The sequence below is a fragment of the Schistocerca gregaria genome, chromosome 3, assembly GCF_023897955.1.
Source record: "Schistocerca gregaria isolate iqSchGreg1 chromosome 3, iqSchGreg1.2, whole genome shotgun sequence".
In the NCBI taxonomy this organism is placed as follows: Eukaryota; Metazoa; Arthropoda; class Insecta; order Orthoptera; family Acrididae; genus Schistocerca; species Schistocerca gregaria.
In genome coordinates this window covers 263,659,835-263,686,023 of record NC_064922.1, presented here as the reverse complement: position 1 = coordinate 263,686,023, position 26,189 = coordinate 263,659,835, and positions in this window count along the sequence as shown.

The window sequence follows — 26,189 nt, the reverse complement described above, 5'->3', positions numbered from 1 at the left end:
GTGCATGCTCTGTTGCCTGTGTCTATGTGCCTGTGGTTCTGTCAGTGTGATCATGTGATGTATCTGACCCCAGGAATGTGTCAATAAAGTTTCCCCTTCCTGGGACAATGAATTCACGGTGTTCTTACTTCAATTTCCAGGAGTGTATATTTCTAAATTTTTAGACTGCATGTAGCTAGTTTCCTTAACAGCTTTTTCTTCCAAATTTTGGTGGTCATTCAAAATTATACAAAGGTATTTTACTGTCATTTGTTATGATAATTGGATAACACTGCAGTATTTAAGGAACTGTGTCATCAAAATGTCCACTGATCAACTTTGGTGCTATATGAGGATTACCTATGACTCCTAACACTTCAGTGTAAGAAAGGTTTTGTATCCATAGTGTTAGTGAACAGAGACCATCATTCATACTTAAATCTAAGTCTCCTCCACTCCTTACTGCAGAACAACTACCGGCAGAAAATTGCAATACAAATGATAAATGGGGGGCTACTGGGAGTCGACTATGCAAGTCCTTGGCCCCCACTCCATCGATCCTACTGAGATTATGCCAGCTATGGAACTGCCTCGCTACATATGGAAGACACTTAATAGAATAAGAACTTCGCATGGTGTCTATCAGGATGCACTTTAGAAATGGGGATTTGCAGAATCATCGACCTGCAACTGTGGTGAATCTCGTCAGACTAGCCGACACATTACAACCATCTGCCCACTAAGATCATATCCTGGAGACTCAGCTGATTTCTTCCAAGCTGCAGATATTGCGCAGGACTGGATCAATGGCCTCAATATTACAATATAGTACTAATTGTCAGATATCATAATAAATTCTAAATAGGTATGTAGTTACTTGTATTTAAACTATAAAATCATAAATAAGTATGTGTAAATAGTAGTTTGTTTTGTAACTGTACATCATCATCATATTAACACTGACTTAGATATCTGTACTTGATTTTATGTTATTATTTGATCTATGCAAGCCATATTCTAAATAAATAAACCTATACGACATCAGCAACGTTCTAAAGCTTTATGCGTTTATACGACTGGATGTTGTCAGCATATAAGAGGTACTTAAAAGTGTAAATCACAGGTGAAATGTCAATGACATACAGCGAGGAAAGGAATGTATCTTGGGTTGGACCCTAGGGGAATCTACAGAGCCAGTGTTTCCATTACGACTTTTACAATCCACAGACGACTCGATGACAACTACTTTCAAGGTAGGTGTCGAGCCACAGTATTAAACTCTTTGAGAAATTCACCTGTTCCATATTAATAAATAATATGTCGAGATACACTATGTGACCAAAAGTGTCCGGACACCTGGGTGAAAATGACTTACAAGTTCGTGGCGCCCTCTAACGGTAATGCTGGAATTCAATATGGTTTTGGCCCACCCTTAGCCTTGATAAAAGCTTCCAATCTCGCAGGCATACGTTCAGTCAGGTGCTGAAAGGTTTCTTGGAGAATGGCAGCCCATTCTTGACGGAGTGCTGGACTGAGGAGGTGTATCGATGTCGGTCGGTGAGGCCTGGCACGACGTCGGCGTTCCAAAACATCCCAAAGATGTTCTATAGGATTCAGGTCAGGACTCTGTGCAGATCAGTCCATTACAGTGAGGTTATTGTCGTGTAGTCCGCTCCATTAGCTGAATGGTCAGCGCATTGGAATGCCCCGCAAGAGTCCCGGGTTCGATTCCCGGCTGGGATGGGAGATTTTCTCCCCTCAGTGAGTGGGTGTTGTGCTGTCCTCATCATCATTTCATCTCCCTTGTCGACGCGCAAGTCGCCCAATGCGGCGTAGCAAGAAGGTGCTTGAAACATCAATGTAGGTCTGTGCTGTGACCGTGCCAAGCAAAACAAGGACTGTAAGCCCCCCTCCCTTACTCCATAACACCACCGCCTCCGAATTTTACTATTGACACTACACATCCTGGCACATGACGTTCACCGGGAATTCGCTATACACACACCTTGCCATCGGATCGCCACATTGTGCACCGTGATTCATCACTCAACGCAACGTTATTCCACTGTTCAATCGTCCAATGCTTACGCTACTTACGCCAAGCGAGGCGTCGTTTGGCATTTACCTACGTGATGTGTGGCTTATGAGCAGCCGCTCGACCATGAAATCCGTTTTCTCACCCCCGCCTAACTGTCATAGTACTTGCTGTGGATCTTGATGCAGTACGGAATTCCACTGATAGTCTGGATAAATGTGTGCCTATTATACATTACGACCCTCTTCAACTGTCGGCGTTCTCTGTCAGTCAACAGAGAAAGGCGGCCTGTACGCTTTTGTGCTGTATGTGTCCCTTCACGTTTCCGCTTCACTATCACATCGGAAACAGTGGACCTAGGGATGTTTAGGAGTGTACAAATCTCGCGTAAGACGTATGACACAAGTGACACCAAATCACCTGACCACGTTCGAAGTCCGTGAGTTCCACGGAGCGTCCCCATTCTGCACTCTCACAATGTCTAATGACTACTGAGGTCGCTGATATGGAGCACCTGGCAGTAGATGGCAGTACAATGCACCTAATATGAAAAACAAATGATTCTGGGGGTGTCCGGATACTTTTGATTACATAGTGTATATAGCTAAGTGTGGTATCGGCCGCCAGCCGCTCGGTCGCACTTTAAAATACGTCCGCCGCCAGTCACACCACCGCGTTTCTTGCAGCCGTCACCGCGGCATGAGAGATCTGCCACGAACGCTTACGCCGCTGCCAATGATTTGCAAGCATTCCCTCTCCAGACCTCCAGCGGCGGGTCTAGTTACGTTCAAACAGCGATGCATAGAGTAATTCTGCATGTTTGCCACTTCATAATATTTACAGACTTCCAAAGCTGTCAGGAAGAGTCATTACAATGAAGACCTTTGCATCTGTTGTATATATTTCATCATGCAAATCTACTGTTAATAACTGACGCTGGAAGTAAGCGATAAATGTTATTTATTACTTTTACTATTTGATATTTGTTGTGGAATAAATTAATATCTGAATTCTCTGTCCATGGCCCGCAATTGTTCCTCGCTCCTGTATCCAGTAAAGGGTCACAAAACGTGCAAAGGAAGTTACAACAACAACATGAGAAAAATATGGGTTGATTAGAAAAATGGTTCAAATGGCTCTAAGCCCTATGGGACTTAACATCTGAGATCATCAGTCCCATAGACTTAAAACTACTTAAACCTAACAAACCTAACGACATCACACACATCCATGGCCAAGGCAGGAATCGAACTGCGACCGTAGCAACAATACGGTTCCGGACTGAAGCACCCAGCCGGTCGGAGTGGCCGTGCGGTTCTAGGCGCTACAGTCTGGAGCCGAGCGACCGCTACGGTCGCAGGTTCGAATCCTGCCTCGGGCATGGATGTGTGTGATGTCCTTAGGTTAGTTAGGTTTAACTAGTTCTAAGTTGTAGGGGACTGATGACCTCAGACGTTAAGTCGCATAGTGCTCAGAGCCATTTGAACCAACTGGAGCACATATAACCGCTCGGCCACAGCGGCCGGCGGTTGATCAGACTGTTCTTGTCAGTGGACCTCTGGTGCTACTGGATAGCATAACATTTTACATAATGTCAGTCCAGTTACTAGTGTCTGTACAAATTTTAAAGTTATGTGTGTGTTAAAGGCAAAACTATACGCCAAGAACATAAACGAAAGTTGGTAGCCGTGTTACTGCATCTGAAAGGTGATGTCTATTCAGATTTCGCGCCAGTCGCATACGAATGGCGTTAGTAGTGCCACTATGAAGATACAAATCACGGCTTAGTTACCTTTGAGACTGGACATGGTGAATTGATGTTAATCTTTAGGGCGACAAAGGTGCCATTATAAACATCTCATTGATTTTGAATGAAGTCGTGTAATAGTCCTGTGATAAGCTGGATTTTCCTTCTGCGATGCTGTAGAAAGACTTGGCAGAAGGCGGCCGCTGCGACCGGGTGGTTCTAGGCGCTTCAGTCCGGAACCGTGTTGCTGCTACGGTCGCAGGTTGGAATCCTGCCTCGGGCAAGGACGTGTGTGATGTCCTTAAGTTAGTTAGGTTTAAGTAGTTCTAAGCCTAGGGGACTGATGACCTCAGATGTTAAGTCCCATAGTGCTTAGAGCCATTTGAACCATTTTGAACTTGGCAGAAATCTAGCCACTGTACATGACTGCCAGTAGCGGTGGTCGCGAGATTGTACGGTCGCAAGAAGACCGGGCTCCGAAAATCCATGTAACACTACCAAGAGAGAAGACCATAGTGTTCGGCGTATGACTCTGGCGCATCGTAGTGCATCTGCAGCAGCAATTAGAGCGGCAGTTGGCACCACAGTGACACAACGAACTGTTAAAAATTGGACCTTCCAGGCCAGCTCCGAGCCAGAAGCCCTAAGCATGCATTCTGCTGGTCCCAAACAAACCACAGCCGCTTTCGACTTCAGAGATACCAAGCGAGAGCTCAGTGAACGGCAGGATGTACACCTGTCCATTATAATTATCCGCGCTGTTGTGCCGTGGTCGGCTGATGAATTCTGTGTCAATTCCCAACGTTTCGTCCCCGTCTGCGGAGGACATCTTCAAGGGGATCTGTAGCTCGATGGAAGGTCCAACACAGCCACTGGTTCGCTACTGACTGCCGCTAAATTCCGTGTACGCGCGCTCCCGCGCCGAGGCGTGACGTCACGTGTTTTGAAAACGTCAGTGCAATTGGCCCCTGTCCGCTCCCACCGATCGCCGTTGCCACCACCCAGTGGTGGACGGGTGGTACACATCTTCTTCAACACCGGCATCCATATACCGTTACGTGACGTCACGCCTCAAACGGGAGCGAGCGGACACGGAATTTAGCGGCAGTCAGTAGCGAGCCAGTGGGTTTGTTGAACCTTCCATCGAGCTACAGACCCCCTTGAAGATGTCCTCCGCAGACGGGGACGAAACGTTGGGAATTGACGCAGAATTCATCAACCCACCACGGCATAACAGCCCGGATAATTATAATGGACATGACATTTCTGGCCGTGAAAGTCTACATTTTAGTATAAGGATATAGACCTGTTGTGTTTTCTGATGAAAGGTGGTTCTCCTTCTGTGCCAGTGATGGCCGTGTGTCGGTTAGGAGGAGGCCAGTTGAGGGCGAGCAACCAATCCGTTGCGTGATAGACATACTGGTCAGTATTATAAACATTACTAGCCGGCCGTTGTAACCGAGCGGTTCTAGGCGCTTCAGTCTGGCACCGCGCAACCGCTACGGTCGCAGGTTCGAATCCTGCATCGGGCATGGATTTGTGTGATGTCCTTAGGATAGTTAGGTTTAAGTAGTTCTAAGTTCTAGAGGACAGATGACCTCATAAGTTAAGTCCCATAGTGATCAGAGCCATTTGAACCATTTTGAAACATTACTAACAATGATCTCGTGGTAGGCTCAGATATTTGTGGTGAAATTTCTGTAGAAACTTTGAACTAAATTACTTGTAGACCTTCACAATATGTAAGTATGCAATACAAAAGTGAACCATCAACTTAGTTCTGCAATACAAACGAAGACCATTAAGAACTCAAACTTCAGCGAGCTATGTCAACCGCTGTGGTACATATTTCTGACCATGAGGTGTCGGATTATTTGCCTTGTACATGAATAACTCTGGAACTGATAAATTTTGACAGCGATCCAAATCTGACCCTTCTCCCTGTTGCATAATTTCATCGTACTTACAACACGTTTACACTGTTTTCGCGAGTATAAAGCATAGTTACATATCTCAATATCTGAAAGTACATGTAGCGTCTTCAAATAACTGGCACATAGAAAACATTCATCTGCATCTACATCTACACAGATATTCTGCAAGCCACGGAACGGTATGTGGTGGAGGGTACCTACTACCAAAATTAGTCATTTCCTTTCTTGTTCCACTCGCAAGGGAAAAACGAGTGTCTTTATGTCTCCGTATGAGGCCTAATTAATCGTGTCTTATCTTCGTAGTCCTTATGCGCAGTATATTGGCGCCAGCAGAATCGTTCGGCAAGCGGTTCTCTAAATTTTGTCAACAGCGTTTATCGAAAAAAACGTCGCTTTCCCTCCATGGATTCCCATCTGAGATCCCGAAGCACCTCTGTAACACTTACGTGTTGTTCAAACATACCAGCCACAGATCTAGCAGCCCTCCCCTGAATTGCTTCGATGTCTTCCTTCAATCGACCTTGAACAGATCCCAAACACGCGAGGAGTACTCAAGAATAGGTCGCACCAGCATCCTATATGCGGTCTCCTTTACAGGTGAACCGCACTTTCCTAAAATTCTCACAATGAACCGAAGTCGACCATTCGCCTTCGATACCACAGTTCTCAAATGCACTTTACACCTCATATCGCTTTGCAGCATCATGCCCAGATATTTAAACGACTTGACTGTGTGGGGGCAGGACACTAGAAATAATATATCCAAACATTATAGGTTTGATCTTCCTAGATAACAACAGCAGTCCTATCACACTTCCCTAGGCCACTCCTGACGATACCCATGCCTCTGATGAACACTCGCCATCGAGGACAACATGCTGGGTTCTATTATTTAAGAAATTTTCCAGGCACACACATATCTCTGAACTTATTCCATATAATCATGCCTTCGTTAACAACCTGCAATTGGGCACAGTGTCAAATTGTGGTATGTGTACTGCAAAACCTTCGGTACACACACCATCAGATTATTTGACTTGTCACTCTACTGAAGTAGGCGAGTGTCAGCAATACGTCTTGTGGTCTTATCGTGGCGTGTTTATCTTCTGCCGTTAGGTCAGACGATAGAAATGCCACTTGCACGCTTAGAGTAGCAGATTGACAGTGACCAACTTTAAACAGAACTTGATTAATTTTCAGACACATTTATTAAAATTATAAAAAGCATAGACATTACGTAACTTGATTCTGGATGCTGTTTACAATTGACAATCTGAAGTTCCTTTGGTCTTGGTACGTTAATCTTATTCTCACATATCTCTGATAGTTGACAAAGTGTCTATTCATTTATCTTCATGGCTGCGTACAGGAATATGGTAATCTTATTAGGCGCACACTGAAACTTGACTATAGACTGGTACAGACAAATGCAGACTAACGCAGACTGGTGCAGACAAATGCAGACTGACTAATCAGAGGTCTCTACACTCGTTATAAAACCTCGCGCGTTCAGGTATCACTGCGCGAGTGTGATCCGCGAGGAGAAAAGGATCTACGTTAGCAGCCTGAGAGATCGATCCGCCGGATGCGGTTCTCTCGATAAACGGAACATAAGCACGGCTGTGCTAGCCAAAGAGTACACAAACAGTCGCAGCACTTATGCTCTCCGCGAGGCGCCGCTAGGCCACTTCATGTGCAGCGGGAGGGTAGTGCAGTTGTGCCAGTGCACAGTTCGTAACCGCGCTCAGTGGTCAGCCAACGCCGGCGTTATCGTCTGCAGCTCAGTTACTGCTGCCATCAAGTCTTTGTAGCTCTGTTCTAAATCAGTCATCAAATACAACAGATTCGACATTCAAGATTACGAGAGATTAATTCGTCACTGCAAGATCTGTGACTTGTAAATTATGTCATCTACATACGCTTAGTCTAGTCTCGTCTTCTATAATTGTCAACCAACTGATCACGGACTACAGCAAAGTTAAGTAATAAATACTTTCTTATTTTGTACTCCTGATAATTAATTGTGTTTTCCTGTTGTACCTACCAACCAGTCTTGGCATAGTAGAACCCACGTTTCCACCTCCTTGGCTACCTCATATTTGCCACCTCATGTAGATAGATAGTGGAAGATAGAGAGCCGTCACATAGTTTGCAGCACGTCATGTGAGAAAAGGGCAAGCTGAGTTTTGCGAGAGCGATGCTTTCTAAAACCAAGCTGATTTTTCGACATAAGCTTCCAGTCTCAAGAAAGTTTATTACATTCGAACCGAGAATATCTTCAAGGATTCTGCAGCAAACAGAAGTTGGGGATTTTGGTCTGCAATTTGGCGGGTCCGTTCTTTTACCCTTCTAATATACTGGAGACACCTGCGCCTTTTTCCAGTCGCTCGAGACTTTGTGCTGGACGAGAGATTCACAATAAATATAGGTAAGGAGCAAATGCCGTAGAGTACTGTTAGTAAAATCGAACTGGGATTCCATCCGGACCTGGTGATTTATGTACTTTTAAATGTTTCAGCGGTTTCTGTACGCCAGGGATGTTTATTACTATGTCGTCCATATGGGAGTCTGTCCGATGGTCAAGTGACGGTATGTTTGTACGATTCTGCCTCGTGAACGATTTCTTGAAGATAAAATTTACAACTTCAGCTTTCGTTTTGCTGTCTTCAACTGCCACACCACAATGGTCAACAAAGGATTGAAATGAAGCCTTAGGCCCGCTTAGCGATTTTACACAAGACCAGAGTTTCTTCGGATTCTTTGCCAGATCTTTTGCTAATGTGTGACGGTGGTAGTTGTGCGTTCCCTTTTGAGCCGAGAGTGCAATTGTCTCTGCTTCCTCAGCATCCTCCGAATTTTGTTATTAAACCATGGTGGGTCTTTTCCACCCTTTGCCCACTTACAAGGCAAATAACTCTCCAGACCACGATTTACAATCTGGTTAATCTTTACCCATAATTCCTTTACATCCATCTTACTGGACCTAAGTGGTGCCAATTAATCCTCTCAGTGCGATGCTAGTAACTGCTTATCTGCTCCATCTAGCAGAAACACTCTCCTAGCATTCTTGACTGATTTATTACCTTTCGTAACCATAGTTGCTATAATGACATCATGATCGCTAATCCCCGTTTCTGTACTGACACTGTCGATAAGATCCGGCCTATTTGTAGCTACAAAGTGTAATACATTTTCTGTCTTTAGCGACATAGTGTGGAGCCTCCATCTTTTGATCGCGTTACATAACGGATCCAGCGGTGAATGTACGTTAAACGGTAGACATACATAGCAGTTTGTGATTTCCCCAGATGAACGCATGATCGAGTGGCTTTTCTAAATATCGACGATCACTGACAACATATAGATGTAAAAAGTTATGGTACAGTGTATATCCAGAAGTTAGTCGAAGAACACCAAATATTTAATGGTGTTTAAACTCGTCAGATCCTTGTGGCTAGAACTTTGATGCATGACACTTAGACATTCAACATATCGTTTCCATTTACATCAGCGAAAGCATGAATGTACGCGTAGTGGTTGAGTATACATCGTGATTTGAAAGCACGTATTTTTAAAGACAACAAATACACTTCTGGAAATGGAAATAAGAACACCGTGAATACATTGTCCCAGGAAGGGGAGACTTTATTGACACATTCCTGGAGTCAGATACATCACATGATCACACTGACAGAACCACAGGCACATAGACACAGGCAACAGAGCATGCACAATGTCGGCACTAGTACAGTGTATATCCACCTTTCGCAGCAATGCAGGCTGCTATTCTCCCATGGAGACGATCGTAGAGATGCTGGATGTAGTCCTGTGGAACGGCTTGCCATGCCATTTCCACCTGGCGCCTCAGTTGGACCAGCGTTCGTGCTGGACGTGCAGACCGCGTGAGACGACGCTTCATCCAGTCCCAAACATGCTCAATGGGGGACAGATCCGGAGATCTTGCTGGCCAGGGTAGTTGACTTACACCTTCTAGAGCACGTTGGGTGGCACGGGATACATGCGGACGTGCATTGTCCTGTTGGAACAGCAAGTTCCCTTGCCGGTCTAGGAATGGTAGAACGATGGGTTCGATGACGGTTTGGATGTACCGTGCACTATTCAGTGTCCCCTCGACGATCACCAGAGGTGTACGGCCAGTGTAGGAGATCGCTCCCCACACCATGACGCCGGGTGTTGGCCCTGTGTGCCTCGGTCGTATGCAGTCCTGATTGTGGCGCTCACCTGCACGGCGCCAAACACGCATACGACCATCATTGGCACCAAGGCAGAAGCGACTCTCATCGCTGAAGACGACACGTCTCCATTGGTCCCTCCATTCACGCCTGTCGCGACACCACTGGAGGCGGGCTGCATGAAGTTGGGGCGTGAGCGGAAGACGGCCTAACGGTGTGCGGGACCGTAGCCCAGCTTCATGGAGACGGTTGCGAATGGTCCTCGCCGATACCCCAAGAGCAACAGTGTCCCTAATTTGCTGGGAAGTGGCGGTGTGGTCCCCTACGGCACTGCGTAGGATCCTACGGTCTTAGCGTGCATCCGTGCGTCGCTGCGGTCCGGTCCCAGGTCGACGGGCACGTGCACCTTTCGCCGATCACTGGCGACAACATCGATGTACTGTGGAGACCTCACGCCCCACGTGTTGAGCAATTCGGCGGTACGTCCACCCGGCCTCCCACACGCCCACTATACGCCCTCGCTCAAAGTCCGTCAACTGCACATACGGTTCACGTCCACGCTGTCGCGGCATGCTACCAGTGTTAAAGACTGCGATGGAGCTCCATATGCCACGGCAAACTGGCTGACACTGACGGTGGCGGTGCACAAATGCTGCGCAGCTAGCGTCATTCGACGGCCAACACCGCGGTTCCTGGTGTGTCCGCTATGCCGTGCGTGTGATCATTGCTTGTACAGCCCTCTCGCAGTGTCCGGAGCAAGTATGGTGGGTCTGACACACCGGTGTCAAGGCGTTCTTTTTTCCATTTCCAGGAGTGTATATTAAAAGAGCGTTAGTCGGTTCAGGAAAAATGGTTATCGTTAAATTTTACCAATACCTAGTACACAAATTTCAGAGCTTCTCATAGAACTCCAAAAGCTACAGCTTACCAGATTTATAGCAAATTGGTGCCAAACAAATTCTGATGCTGTACAATATGTCACAAGCTCTACTCCATAAGTAAAATATTGACTGTGAGCTAAGGCGTCACAATTCACTTGGAAACTTTGTCTCCTTCCCCTGATTGGCTAGTCAGAGCACTTCTGTATATTGTAGAGCTGTTTTTCCTTGAACCTAATTCGTCAGAGCACATGCGCCATAAACTTTACTGTCGCTGACAAACGGAGTTGGGCGGCAACCTTATCTGAGTGAAGTCGCGAATTGAAGGTCACTGAACAAGAAGATCGTAAAGTGCAAGTATCATTCACAAATTTATTCATCGCAGTGGTGATTGCACTACCATCTTGAATTAACAGTTGAGTGACTGTGGCAGTCGCGTGTGTTACACTGCAGATCGTGTTTAACACTGGAGAATGTTAAATACCAGAGGCAGTAATAGTGACCTTTGATATTGATTCCATGATCTTATAATGTGGTGAGTACTATTATTAACGAAAGTCAAGCTCTTCTGGAATGTTGTGTAATAATTCATCTATTTAATTTTAACAGTGCTGTGACAGTAATTGCAGCACTGAATAAATGATTGACTGGCATCCGTTAAAAAATTACGTGCTCTCTAATGAAAAACGGACCCAGATTTTCCTACAATCACATCAGCTGCAGCACCACTTTATTAAAGGAGCCATGACCGAGCAAGATCTTCTGCAACGAAAGGGACATACAACTTTAGAAGACGCAGGAGGAGCTATAAAACCATACAACTGGTACCCGACAAGATTTGAGTTATCTGTGAACAGCAGGACTTTGATTAAGTGTGAATCAGAACATACGAGTAGGTGGAAAAAAATGTTGTAGATTTTTTTTTCATTGTTGCACAAAGTTACGACAGGCCGGTGTAGCCAAGCGGTTCTAGGCGCTACAGTGTGGCACCGCGCGACCGCTAAGGATGCAATATAAAAGACTGACATAAAGAAAAGAAGCTTCGAGATTTCATTTACAATGTAACGTATTGCTTTGAGACAGGTGACATGGCACGAGTTGCAACACGAAAGGCGGCCTGCAACTATCTGTTTTGTCAGTTACTGTAATTATTTTCATGTTCTGCTTACATACTGATTTTAGAACTATTAAGCCAGATTTTAGAAAGCTTTGGTTCAGTTTTTGCAAACTGTTAAGCCTCTCTGGTATTCTCAAGAGGTTTGAGTAAATTATTTGTGACCTGTGTGTTTACTGTAATATTTTAAGGTATAATAGTCACTGGAGCTGAAACTACACATTTTACAACTTGGACTTTTATTGGAATAAATGTGCAAGATTTGTAATTGTACTTGTAATAAATCGGTCCTAGGTTTCTTTCCTTTCACCTAGTTCCGTCACAATACAGTGGTAGTACAGCATGCTCGACTGATTGCGTTGTGTTACATAATTACTAAAGTTAGTTACAGCTGCTATGTCAGCTTTATTTTTTTTTCAGACTGTCTGGTGTGTGAGTATGCAGCTTATTTACGTAGACGAAAACTCATTTATGAATTAAAAAGGAGGAAAATCCAGGATGGAATGCAACAATATTATGAAAAGGAAAATTGCTACTCACCATATAGCAGAGATGCTGAGTCTCAGATACACACAACAAAATGACATCCACAATAAAGCTTTCGGCCACTGGTCTTTGTCAACAGTAGACACACACACACACACACACACACACATACATACACACACGCGTGTGTGCGCGCAGGCAAATGCAACTCACACACAGGACTGCAGTCTCAGGCAACTGAAACCACACTGTGAGCAGCAGCAACAGTGCATGATGGGAGTGGTAACTGGGTGGGGGTTAGGAGGAGGCTGTGCCAGGGAGCGGCAGGGATAGTATGGTGGGGGTGGCGGACAGGGAAGTGCTACAGGTTGGATGGAGGGTAGGAGAGAGATAGGGAGGGGGAGGAGGGGAAAGTCGTGCGAAAGGAGAGTAATAAAAAGACTGGGTCTGGTGATGGAATGACGGCTGTGTAGTGCTGGAATGGGAACAGGGAAGGGGCTGGATGGGTCAGGACAGTGACTAACTAAGGTTGATGCCAGGAGGGTTATGGGAACAAAGAATGTATTGCAGCAAAAGTTCCCATCTGTGCAGTTCAGAAAAGCTAGTGATGGTGGGAAGGTTCCATATGGCACAGTCACTGAAATGAAAGATATCATATTTAGCAGCATGTTCAGCAGCAGGGTGGTCCACTTGTTTCGTGGCCACAGTTTGTCGGTAGCCATTCATGTGGACAGACGGCTTGTCGGTTGTCATGCCTACATAGAATGGAGCACAGTGGTTGCAGCCTTGCTTGTAGACCATATGACTGGTTTCACAGGTAGCCTTGTCTTTGATGGGATAGCTGATGTTACCGGCTGTACTGGAGTAGGTGGTGGTGGTGTTGCAGGGATAAGAGCTATGTGAGCAATGGTAAAAATTGCTGTTTTGAAGAGCGCGCCGCAGCGCGTAGTGTAAAGCAGTCGGCCTCCGTTTCTGGCGCTGGCGCCGGTGTGGCAATCGCAGCTTTGGTGTCTCCCTCTGGTGTGAAAGGGGAAAGGTAGCCTATTCACGGGCATTTAAGGGGCGCTATGAGCACGCTAGGGGCAAGTCTGGTCAGTTGGTCAGCCGAGTCAGTGTGGGGCAGTCAGTGTCTGTCTGTCGTCCGGAGTCCTAATATGTGTTAGGCCGCCAGTCTGCTTGAGTTTGTTCAGGTAATGGTCATTGGCGGTTGGATCTATCGGTTGGTCGGTCGCACACTGGGAAAAAAGATGACTTGTCCGGCTTGAGCGTCGGCGCATGTGAGGTCGCCACGTGAGTCCACTGGTCCGCGCCGTATAGTGAGGAATAGTGCCTTCGCGACCGACACGAGACCAACAGGAGTCAACCCACGACATCGGTCTGGCCGGTGCGAGCTGCGACGCCGTCAGACAGCAGATCTGCGCGCCTTCCTGCGTCCGTTGAAGAGGCTCGCAGCGGGCGGTTCGGGAGAGCGTTTTAGGGGCGCTGCGCCAGGTCTTCGCCAGACACCGCAGTTTATTAGAAGTTAAGTGATTCGTGATATGTTGTTTCATTTACTTGTTAAATTCTACTTGTTTTCTTGGTCAGTCTCTCGTCCCCAGCTTGCTCTTCTGTCTCCCGCTAGTAAATAAAGTAAATTCTTATGAAAAGGTTTTTAAAGTAAATTCACGGTTCAGGTAATGGATTGGGAGTATCAGTTGTGTCACGATGGATGAGTGTCTTGTGTATGTTTGGTGGATGGTGGAATAGCACTGTTGGAGAGGTGGGTAGGATGTTGGGGTGAGAAATGTCCTACCCACTGTCCTTCCCACCTCTCCCATAGTGGTTTCCGCCATCCACCAAACCTACACAATATACTCGTCCATCCTTACACAACCCCTGCATCCAATCCCTTACCTCATGGATCACTCCTGTAATAGACCTAGATGCAAGACCTGTCCCATACATCATCCCACAGCCACCTGCTCCAGTCCAGTCGCTAACATCACGTATCCCTCCAAAGGCAGGGCTACCTGTGGTGTACAAGCTAAGCTGCAACCAATGTGGTGCATTCTTTGTAGGCATGACAACCAATAAGCTGTCTGTCCACTGACAAATTGTGGCCTAGAAACAAGTGGACCACCCTGTTGCTGAACACACTGCCAAACATTACATCCTTCATTTCAATGACTGCTTCACAGCATGTGTTATATGGATCCATCCCACCAACACCACCTTTCTTAAACTGCGCAGATGGGAACTTTCCCTGCAATACATCCTATGATCCCGCAACCCTCCTGGCATCAACCTTCTTTAGTCACTGTCCTCACCTGTCTATCCCCTTCCTTGTTTCCATTCCAGCACTACAACGCCTTCATTCCGCCACCACACCCATTCTTTTTATTTCTCTCCCCTCCTTCCCCTCCCCATCTCTCTCCTGCACTCTACCTTACCTCTGGCACTTCCTTATCCGCCACCCCCACCATACTATCTCTCCCCCTCCCCACCCCAGCCTCCTCCTCATTCCCACCCAGTCCCCACTCCCGTCATGCACTGGTTCTGGTGCTCGCAGTGTGGTTTCAGTTGCCTAAGACTGCAGTGGCGTGAGTTAGTTGAGCTTGCATGTGTGTGTGTGTGTGTGTGTGTGTGTGTGTGTGTGTGTGTGTGTGTGTGTGTGTCTATTGTTGACAAAGACCAGTGGCTGAAAGCTTTAATTGTGAAAGTCTTTTTATTGTGCCTATCTGAGACTCAGCATCTCTGCTATATGCTAACTTTACTTCTCATAACATTGTTAAAAAGGAGGAAGGTAGGATACGTTCCAGATCTTCTTGAGCAAGTTTGCCCCACATGTTGCCATGATTGTTTCGACTAGGTTGAAGATGTTTCGCAAGGAAGCCCTCATACAACCTCCATGCTGTATCAATCTCTCTCTATGTGATTTCCATACTTCCGGAGCCTGGCTGCATGCCTGGGTGCAATCATGTTTCTGCAGGTAACCCTAAACAGATTTCCATGAAGACATTGACCGTCTGGTCTCACAGTGAGACACATGAATTAACAGTTATGATGATTACTTTTGAAATAAACAGTTTGCTTAGTTTCTTCCTTCTGTCTATTTTCATTTGGCAGGCTATTATATTAAAGGAGCCAGATGGATAATATATTACAAAAGGAAATGTCCTTCTGCTGCGACGATTTTTCTAGTTCCGAAATCTAACGGCAAGTATTGGCCAATGGTGGACTACTGAGAACTGAACCAAATGGTAGTTTTAAGGTCCGTTCCACTGTCCGATTTTCACTCCACTTTTAGATGGTTTGACCGTGTGTCTTTAGCACCCCTGATCTTAATCAGTCATGTACTGAGACACTACTGGTCGAAGGTTTAAAGGCTGTTACAGAATTTGTTGCTAATTTGACATTTTTGAATCATCAGCAACAAGAGGCCACCAGCTGACAGGAAGGCAGCCGGTACCCTCGACGGTTACTGGCAATGGGAAAAACCTAGACACATGGCTGTTTCAAGACGTTGATGGTGTGAGGAACAAACATAGCACAAAGTCAATGGCCGAAAATTCATTTCACGGTCATAAAATACATAAAATGCAAACCATTATGGCTGCAAGATAAGCAAAAACACCTAATGAAAGACAAAAAAAGTTAAAGGAAAGAAACGAAATGAGAAAGTGCGTCTAAAGCCACTCTTGTCAGACAGAGTAGTACACATAAGATTTGAAAATACTTATTGATTTGACAAATTAAATACTTCTAAACAACATAAGCGATTTTTAAGGTCCAATTGGCCCCAGACAGCACTTCAACGATTCTATGGAAATACAGTTCCAGAACATTTATCAAACTAATACATTTTGAATTATAAGCCAGAAGATTCAGTCTCATAATTAAAAGCATATATAACGTAAAATAAATTATAAATTAGGAAAAGTAACAGCAGTATGAAAACAGTAGACTACAGCACCTATCCACAGCTATCTGTGTTTCATTCTGTTTAATGTCAGTTTATAGCAAATAAGGATAAACGAACTATCTCATTGTTTACAATGTAAATATCATGAAAACTACAAGCTAAAATCTAAAGGCACCATGGGAAATATGTTGGAATTCTGCTTCCAATTGTTATGTAATATGTATAGTAGCAGTAACTTAAACGTAAATTTGAGGAATTTGCAGTCACAGATTACATCTGCTTCAGGGTGGTGGCTGCATTGACGGGGGGGAGTGTCACTTTTAGAACTGGCCAAGATTGAACATATGGCTGTATAAGCACCATGTCGCTCGCAGCTATAAGTTATTACAAATTTGCTGGTGACAGTTTTGTGGCCTTGTAAAATTTCGAACACGAGTTACGAAAAACTAAGAAAAGTTCCAATAGTTAGTATCTTTGGCCCTAAGTGTGAGCAGAACTTTTGGACTTATAGAATTTTTCGCCTTTTAATTTCAAGAACTTTAGTACTGGATAGTAACATGGTCAGCCACACTTAGCACTGTCATAATTGTGACAAACTCTAACTGTTATAGTTTTGCTTTAATGACCTTAAAATTATTTTTAATTCTATGCATTAAGTAGCTGTTATATGGAGAATTATTATTTGATACCACTGGCCACAATCCTGGCTGCTATCAACAATTATTAAGAAATTAACACTACAATTGATTGGCTAATGTGACACGTGTGTGACCATCCTGCAGACAGCAATGTAGCCAACAAACATTAAATTGGTCACACACTCGACACCATTGACTTTCCAGATCATTATAGTAGGAACTGGAGGCAATCACATTGCAGTATGTGTACATCTACAGGAGATTTAAAAATAAAAAAATAAAAACTTATATATTCTGCACATTTCTGTATGTAAATTACTTGCAGAACCATATTTTGGGAAACCTTAAATTAGACGCATAGGATTTTGAGAATACAAAAGCATGTTTTAAGAAATTTATATGTTACAAGTTCCCTATCACCCCAAAGACACCTCTTCAAAAACTATTCATTAATGTATATTATTCAGTATCAAGACTGTTGTATGGCAAGGAGATGACCTGTTATCTGTGTTATTTAACCTGATACTATAGAAAGTTATAAGCGAACAGCATACAGTGTCGGCCATGACAGACTGTGGCATAAAGTTAGGAAAAGAAATGAGAAATAAAATCAGGATCAAGGGTTCAGCATATTCTTGTGGCTTATCCACACCCTCCACGCGGTCTGCACGTCCAGCACGAACGCTGGTCCAACTGAGGCGCCAGGTGGAAATGGCATGGCAAGCCGTTCCACAGGACTACACCCAGCATCTCTACGATCGTCTCCATGGGAGAATAGCAGCCTACATTGCTGCGAAAGGTGGATATACACTGTACTAGTGCCGACATTGTGCATGCTCTGTTGCCTGTGTCTATGTGCCTGTGGTTCTGTCAGTGTGATCATGTGATGTATCTGACCCCAGGAATGTGTCAATAAAGTTTCCCCTTCCTGGGACAATGAATTCACGGTGTTCTTATTTCAATTTCCAGGAGTGTATTATCACTACACTACACTACCGTTATTACGTCATTGGTAATTTATGCTTCAGAGAACCTCAGACTAGATCAGAAAGGTTCACTCAACGCATTAGAATTCAGAGAATAGTGATTTATCACAAAGATATTAGGGACTAGGAAGAAACTTCATGTCCCGTGGAAGATCAGGAGCAGTATGGAAGTGTATCAACACATGTAACTCCTCAGTGACATCATAAGAAAACCGTTTGCAAGAAAGTGACACGCGATGCAGGCTTTGTTATTGCGATTTTCATATGTGTTTCACACAAACTATCTGTAACTAGCGATGTCTGTTGTGCAACATCAGGTAAAAATGCTGCAGTCTACAGGAAACCATAGTGTATACCCAAGTGTCTACAACTACTGATGGAAGTATTTATTAATAATTTGAATACAAAAAAATGGTTCAAATGGCTCTGAGCACTATGGGACTTAACTTCTGAGGTCATCAGTCCTCTAGAACTTAAAACTACTTAAACCTAACTAACCTAAGGACATCACACACATCCATGTCCGAGGCAGGATGGCTCTGAGCACTATGGGACTTAACTTCTGAGGTCATCAGTCCTCTAGAACTTAAAACTACTTAAACCTAACTAACCTAAGGACATCACACACATCCATGTCCGAGGCAGGATTGGAACCTACGACTGTAGCGGCCGCGCGGTTCCAGACTGTAGCGCCTAGAACCGCTTGGCCATTTGAATACAAAGTATTAATTTATTGATCAGCAACGGGTAGAAGGAATGAAACAAAATATTGATAATCTGTAGAGTGCAAATGTCGTCATTGTCCTTAACAAATCATCGGATGTTACTATGAAGTACAGATTCTGTTGTGATTTCAGTTACTTGAATGCTAAAACTGTCACTAACGCATATCCTATCCCCAACTTTACGGATACATTGGACAATCTGGGTGAATTGAGACGCTTTTCAACAATGTACCTAAGAAGTGGGTATCCCCAACAAGAAGTAGCTGAAGAAGATAGACTGAGAACGGCCTTCACGACAAAATCAAGTCACTTACGGTACCACAGAATGCTATTTGAATTTAAAAATACACCAGTTACATTTCAAAGACTGTTGGATGGCACACTTTATGTACTGAAACCTAAAAACTGTATGGTCTGCGTAGATGGCACCACTGTAATTCCCAGAGATATGGAGAACCTCGACAATCATTTGGAATAAGTACTTAACAGCAGACAACAGACAGCAAAACTCATGCTCCCCAAGATTGTGGTTAAGCCATGTCTCCGCAATATCCATTCTTCCACGAGCTTTTCAGGTTTTCAGGAGAGCTTCTACGTAGTTTGGAAGGTTGGAGACGAGGTAGAGGAAGTAAACTGTGAGGGCTGGGCATAACTAGTGCTTGGGTAGCTTAGTCGTTGCTGGCACGGTAACTCAGCGTGCTTGGTCAGAGGGTTAGTCACCCTCTGTAATACAAAACTGAGTAAATGGATCGACAATGAACTTGAACGGACGTCCGATCTGGACTAACGCAACGAACAATAATGGACTGAAAAAAAGTTGGTAGAGCACTTGACTGCGAAAGGCAAAGGTCCCGGGTTCAAGTCTCGGTCGGGGACACAATTTTAATCTGCTAGTTAGTTTCATATCAGCGCACACTTTGCTGCAGAGTGAAAATTTCATTCTGCAAACATCCCCCTGGCTGTGACTAAACTATGTCCCCACAACATCCTTTCTTCGAGGAGTGTGAGTCTTGCATGGTTCGCAGGAAGGCTTCTGTGAAGTTTGGAAGATAGGAGACAAGGTACTAGCGGAAGTAAAGCTGTGAGAATGGGGCATGAGCATGCTTGGGTAATTCACTCTGTAGAGCACTTGACAATGAAAGACAAAGGTCTCGAGTTCGAGTCTCAGTCCGGGAGAGTTTCGATCTTATGCCCAGGCAAGTAAACCACATTTGGTTATCGCCGGCCAGGCATAATGTCATTGCCTCTGATGAACAACAATAAATACTCAGGCTACTGAGCCTTGTCATCTTTGTGTTACAGTACACCAGCTGTGAGGTCAAAACTGTGATGTGCTACAACAGTACCCCAAGCTGACTTCAGCATTTGAGACTACTACCTCTGTGATCTGCTGTACTCGGTCACTGTGAGCTGCCAATCTTGCTACCACTGATGAGAAGACTTCTTCGTCCGGCTTTCTGAGCCTAACAGGTGGTGTGTGGCGCGCCATCCACCTGTTACAATATTCAGGACGTGCACTAACTGCTGCTGCCCCTAGCAGTAACTTTAAGCGGTCACTGACATCCTGTCCTTTCTTGGTGCAGCGCGGGGTAGCCGTGCAGTGTGAGGCGCCTTGTCACGGTTCGCGGGGCTCCCCCCGACGCAGGTTCGAGTCCTCCCTCGGGCTAGGTTTGTGTGTTGTCCTTAGTTTAAGTTGGATTAAGTGGTGCGTAAGCCTAGGGACCGATAACCTAAGCAGTTTGGTCCCATAGTCCTTACCACAAATTTCCAATTTTCCTTCCTTGGTGGAAGGGCTATGGCGTCGTACATATCGAAACCATGCAGAGATGCAGAGAGATTACCCAAGCACACCTCTCTGATATTTATGAGAGTGCTCTGGTAATGTACTGTCTCTGTACTGGGCTGTATACGTTACACCTGCTGTGTAGGCTACGCTGGACGCCAGCGAGGCCTGCTGCCCGCACAACACCGTGTTTACATGAACCGGACGCCACTGGTGACGTCCTTGGGAGATTTCTGAGACAGTGTCAGCAAGTTCCGAGACGGTACACTGCGCTGTAGCTGTCCTGGGCACTGACAAAGTGAACAGTATACGCTGCTAAACTTTAATGTAGTAAATTCTTGTTCTGATAATCTACACTACTGGCCATTAAAATTGCTACACCAAGAAGAAATGCAGATGATAAACGGGTATACATTGGACAAACATATTATACTAGAACTGACATGTGATTACATTTTCATGTAATTTGGGTGCATAGATCCTGAGAAATCAGTACCCAGAACAACCACCTCTGGCCGTAATAACGGCCTTGATACGCCTGAGAATTGAGTACATCAGAGCTTGGATGGGGTGTACTGGTACAGCTGCCCATGCAGCTTCAACACGATACCACATTTCATCAACAGTAGTGACTGGCGTATTGTGACGAGGCAGTTGCTCGGCCACCATTGACCAGACGTTTTCAATTGGAGAGATCTGGAGAATGTGCTGGCCAGGGCAGCAGTCGAACATTTTCTGCATCCAGAAAGGCCCGTACAGGACCTGCAACATGCGGTCGTGCGTTATCCTGCTGAAATGTAGGGTCTTGCAGGGACCGAATGAAGGGTAGAGCCATGGGTCGTAACACATCTGAAATGTAAAGTCCACTGTTCAAAATGCCGTCAACGCGAACAAGAGGTGAGGGAGACGTGTAACCATTGGCACCCCATACCATCACGCCAGGTGATACGCAAGTATGGCGATGACGAATACACGCTTCCAATGTGCGTTCACCGCGATGTCGCCAAACAGGGATGCGACCATCATGATGCTGTAAACAGAACCTGGATTCATCCGAAAAAATGACGTTTTGCCATTGGTGCATCCAGGTTCGTCGTTGAGTACACCATGGCAGGCGCTCCTGACTGTGATGCAGCGTCAAGGGTAACCGCAGCCATGATCTCCGAGTTGATAGTCCATGCTGCTGTAAACGTCGTCGAACTGTTGACAACAGATGATTGTTGTCTTGCAAACATCCCCATGTGTTGACTCAGGGATCGAGACGTGGCTGCACAATCCATTACAGCCATGCGGATAAGATGCCTGTCATTTCGACTGTTAGTGATACGAGGCCGGTGGTATCCAGCACGGCGTTCCGAATTACTATCCTGAGCCCACTGATTCCATATTCTGCTAACAGTCATTGGATCTCGACCAACGCGAGCAGCAATGTCGCGATACGATAAACCGTAATCGCGATAGGCTACAATCCGACCTTTGTCAAAGTCGGGAACGTGATGGAACGCATTTCTTCTTCTTACATCACAACAACGTTTCACCAGGCAACGTCGTTCAACTGCTGTTTGCGTATAAGAAATCGGATGGAAACTTTCCTCATGTCAGCACGTTGTAGGTGTCGCCACTGGGGTCAGCCTCGTGTGAATGCTCTGAAAAGGCAATCATTTGCAAATCACAGCATCTTCTTGCTGTCGGTTAAATATCGCGTCTGTAGCACGTCATCTTCGTAGTGTAGCAACTCTAATGGCCAGTAGTGTATCATTTGCGCCCAGAGCGCCGACCACTGCACTCTACGCTCTATCATCCTGTCAGCAGTAGCAGTGTCAATCCTGGTCCCTAAGCTATCAGAGGAACTTTACTATCAAATGATATTAAATGTCTCTCACAGATTCAGATACAAGTGTCGATGGAAGTACGACGCACACTTTGCAACAAAGTAGAGTAATAACAGAGCTTGATTGTAAAGACTCAAGGTTTAAAAAAAAATGTTTTTATTTACTCACTTCAGGCACGGTGGATGGCAATAGACAGCAACTTACTGTGATTCATTGAAATTACGAAACCGTCAAAGTTGAACAGAAGTTTGTTTTTGTTTAAATGGCATCTAGATTTGGACCGTAGTCCGTTATCAAGCCACCCACATAAGTGCTATCATAATGTGTGTACACTGTCCACATTTCTTCTGTGAGTGGCTAAGAGCAAGGTACTAATTGTATATGACAGTGCATCTTAAAAGTCTGTTACGAGTCCCTCGCCCTTCCCCAGACTCGAGTGGGTGTAGGCCTTTACCATATTCTGGATAGGACTTGGGCCCTTTCAGTCAGTTCACAATCGACTATGTGGCGGCATTGCCCGATGTGCCTTACCACCTTACTGCTTGATGCATATGCCCCGGCCAGGTTGGCTCCTCCGGTTAAGTCGTCGGACATCCCAGCACCCTCCTACCACATCGGACTCTTTTCCTGGAGCACAGTCCCCTTTTTGCCTCTTTGCCGCCTGTGCGCTTGTTGTCGATGAAGGTGGTGGTGTAGATGACCTGTACTATCCTCAGACGAAGACTCATTGTGTGAGATGGTTCTGCGGCCTTCCAGTCCGATACCTCTTTTTTTTATTTTTTTACATTGGCAGGAAGAGTATTCTCGATTTTTGAACGTATGCGAACGAACGACATTACGCAATTGGCCAAAATCCGAAGTACTGGCAGTACTGTTACAACTTCGTTTGGAGTGCTAGTGACGATCCGCCATGCAGGTGGGATGTCTGTATAATGAGCAATTCATCTGACGCATTATTTTTGAATTTTTTCATAATATGATCCCAATGCTATTCCCCTTTATCCTGAGAATACATGCATCGATTTCTCCATGGATAAGGGTGGCTTTCATGGACTTCATCCACAGATCTGAAAAAAAAACTATTTCTCTGTTACATACATTTGTTACCCTCTCCCACCCTTCCTTTCCTCCATTATTGGTTTAGGTAGAACTATTGGGATAATCATAGTTAGAGGCCAACGCCTGAAGTGGTTCAAATACTTTTATTTAGGGACAAAGTGGCGATGGCAAATAGTTCCCTTTTTTAAAATGGCTCTAAGCACTATGGACTTAACCTCTGAGGTCATCAGTCCCCTAGAACTTAGAACTATTTAAACCTAACTAACCTAAAGACATCACACACATCCATGCCCGAGGCAGGATTCGAACCTGCGACCGTAGCGGTCGCGCGGCTCCAGACCGTAGCGCCTAGAACCGCTCGGCCACTCCGTCCCTATTTTACAGGTTCTTTTCAAATCAGGAAAGTAAGGGAGAAAAGTAAATACAAGAAGAAACACTAAAGAAGAACGATTAAGCACTTCATTGCTTAAAAGTGAGGTGTTATTTTTTTTTAAAGGAAGAAAAGGACGTCAAAGCAAATGTTGTAGAGAAGCGGAGAGCCCGGGTTCGGGTCCTGGTTCCGCAGAAATTTTTGTACGTCGCTGTTGCATTTAATGCAATGCCCTACGGGGCTGACGTCCGTAAGTTTCTGTTTCATGTGCGTTGACGACATGCTTCTTCAGAGCACTGGGTTGACTGCAGTCCTCTCTGAGAACTGTTCGGTTCACTGCAGGCTCAAGCTTGTCACCAGAAAGCATGGTCCTGTCTTCAAGTAGGCCTAACGTAACACTATCAAAAATGTGATGGTTGGTGCGTTCTGCGGTTGTATCAAATGTTTATCGCCCTAATATGGACATGGATGTCTACCAGAGTTTAGTATCCAGTATTAAAGTGTTTTTCCCAGTCTATGTCTTGATCATTTCCGGCTCATTCCCAAGTTTCCTTTTCCAATACGACGTTGAAACTGGAGTTTGCATCTCCTCAGTCTTTGTTTGAATATTTCCTTACACCAATTGTGACCTGAACCGTATCTACACGGTGGTGTAGAGCCAATGGCTCAGGCACAGAAGAGGTGTAAAAAGTGAACGAAAGAAAAATAAGAAAGAAAGATGGTTTAAAGCAGGGACGGCCAGTAATTCGGCGCGTAAGCCTTGCTGTGGCACGAGTGTCATAGCACTCGCCCTAACTGCAAACTTCCTCCACCGCCATGGCACGATGTCTTAGCGTGAGGAGAGGGAAACTGTGACCCCGCCGCATTCAAATGGCAATGCAACTGCACCGCATACGACTTGGTTTTATGTTTCACTTTTCTCAACAACATAGACAACGAACAAAATAAGCATTGTTTAATTATTTTAGGTACACTGAAGACATTATCTGGTACTTACTGTCGACATGCGTACAGGCATGAACAGTTTCACTGATTTTTGCACCCACGTTGCCACGTAATCGTGACCTACTTGGTTTCATAAACAAAAAAAGGTCTTTCACACCCTTATGTTTATCGGCACATTGTAACACTTTTGCAACTTCATTACAGAGGCGTTGATGCTCTACCTGAGGAAAACGATGTAGACGTCTTGGACAATTTTAACGTAAGAGGATTTGTACTGCAGAACAATCAGTTACATCTCAAAATGCATAGGGATGTTTCAATTGTAACAGCAAGCGGTCTCCAAAACAGGTCGAAAATAGTTGTATGATTCACAGTGTCCTCAAAACGCTTGGAAAACAATCCTTGTAATTCTTTCAAAGCCATCGCGAATTATTTAAAACTTGGGTTTTCTTTAACGTCACTCAGCGTCGGAAACTTAAATGTGTTTGTCAGAATTTGTCCCTCCTACAATGCCATTTTCTTTTTAAATCCATCCCAATCAAATCAAAAATGAGTTGTTCCACATCTTGCCGTGTCTTACAGTGGGTAGCGTGCAGCCCAGTCCACTTAAAATGAAAGGACTGTAATCCATTCTTGGTGTTCTAATTTTCAATCCTGCACTTTTTCCTTCGTGATTCAATATCAGCTGGCTTTAAACTGAAAAATCATTCCCGTCATGCCCCTTGACTTGCCAACGTACTTCGCATTAATATATAAAGTTTCCATAGTCTTCGTTAAATTCCATTGAAAACTGTTGTATCTGGCATTGGAATAATGCTTGCGACTTCAGAAATTTTGCTAATCATTCCACGAATTTGCTCGCGTGTTCCATACCTGCAATATGGCACAAACTGCTTCTTGATGAACAGACGAATGAATCCTGTCTAGTGAGCACTGTAAATTTTTGCTTCTTCATTGTCAACCGCATATTCAAATTCTTTCCACGTGGTATTGTAATGTCGTTTCACAGGAAATTTACAGTACACGTCGATTATGCCATTGCGTGATAAATACTGAGAATTCTCATCCCTCTCTTCTGTCATTCACACTCATTTTTAGAGGTTTATGACGACAGATCGCTGGACTGTCTCTTTTCTGCAAACAGCCACTGGACCTGTCAATCTCTTACCACAAAAAAACAGCAGAGGGTAAACAGCACTGACACCTCGGTTCTGGTGAACAACAAATGCCACAACGCAATACTACACTAATGGCCATTAGAATTGCTTCACCAAAAAGAAAGGCAGATGATAAACGGGTATTCATTGGACAAATATATTATACCAGAACTGACATGTGATTACATTTTCACGCAATTTGGGTGCCTAGATCCTGAGAAATCAGTACCCAGAACAACCACCTCTGGCCGTAATAACCGCCTTGATACGCCTGGGCATTGAGTCAAACAGCGCTTGGATGGCGTGTACAATGCAGCTTCAACATGATACCACATGTCATAAAGTGTAATGACTGTTGTATTGTGACGAGCCAGTTGCTCGGCCACCATTGGCCAGATGTTTTCAGTTGGTGAGAGATCTGAAGAAT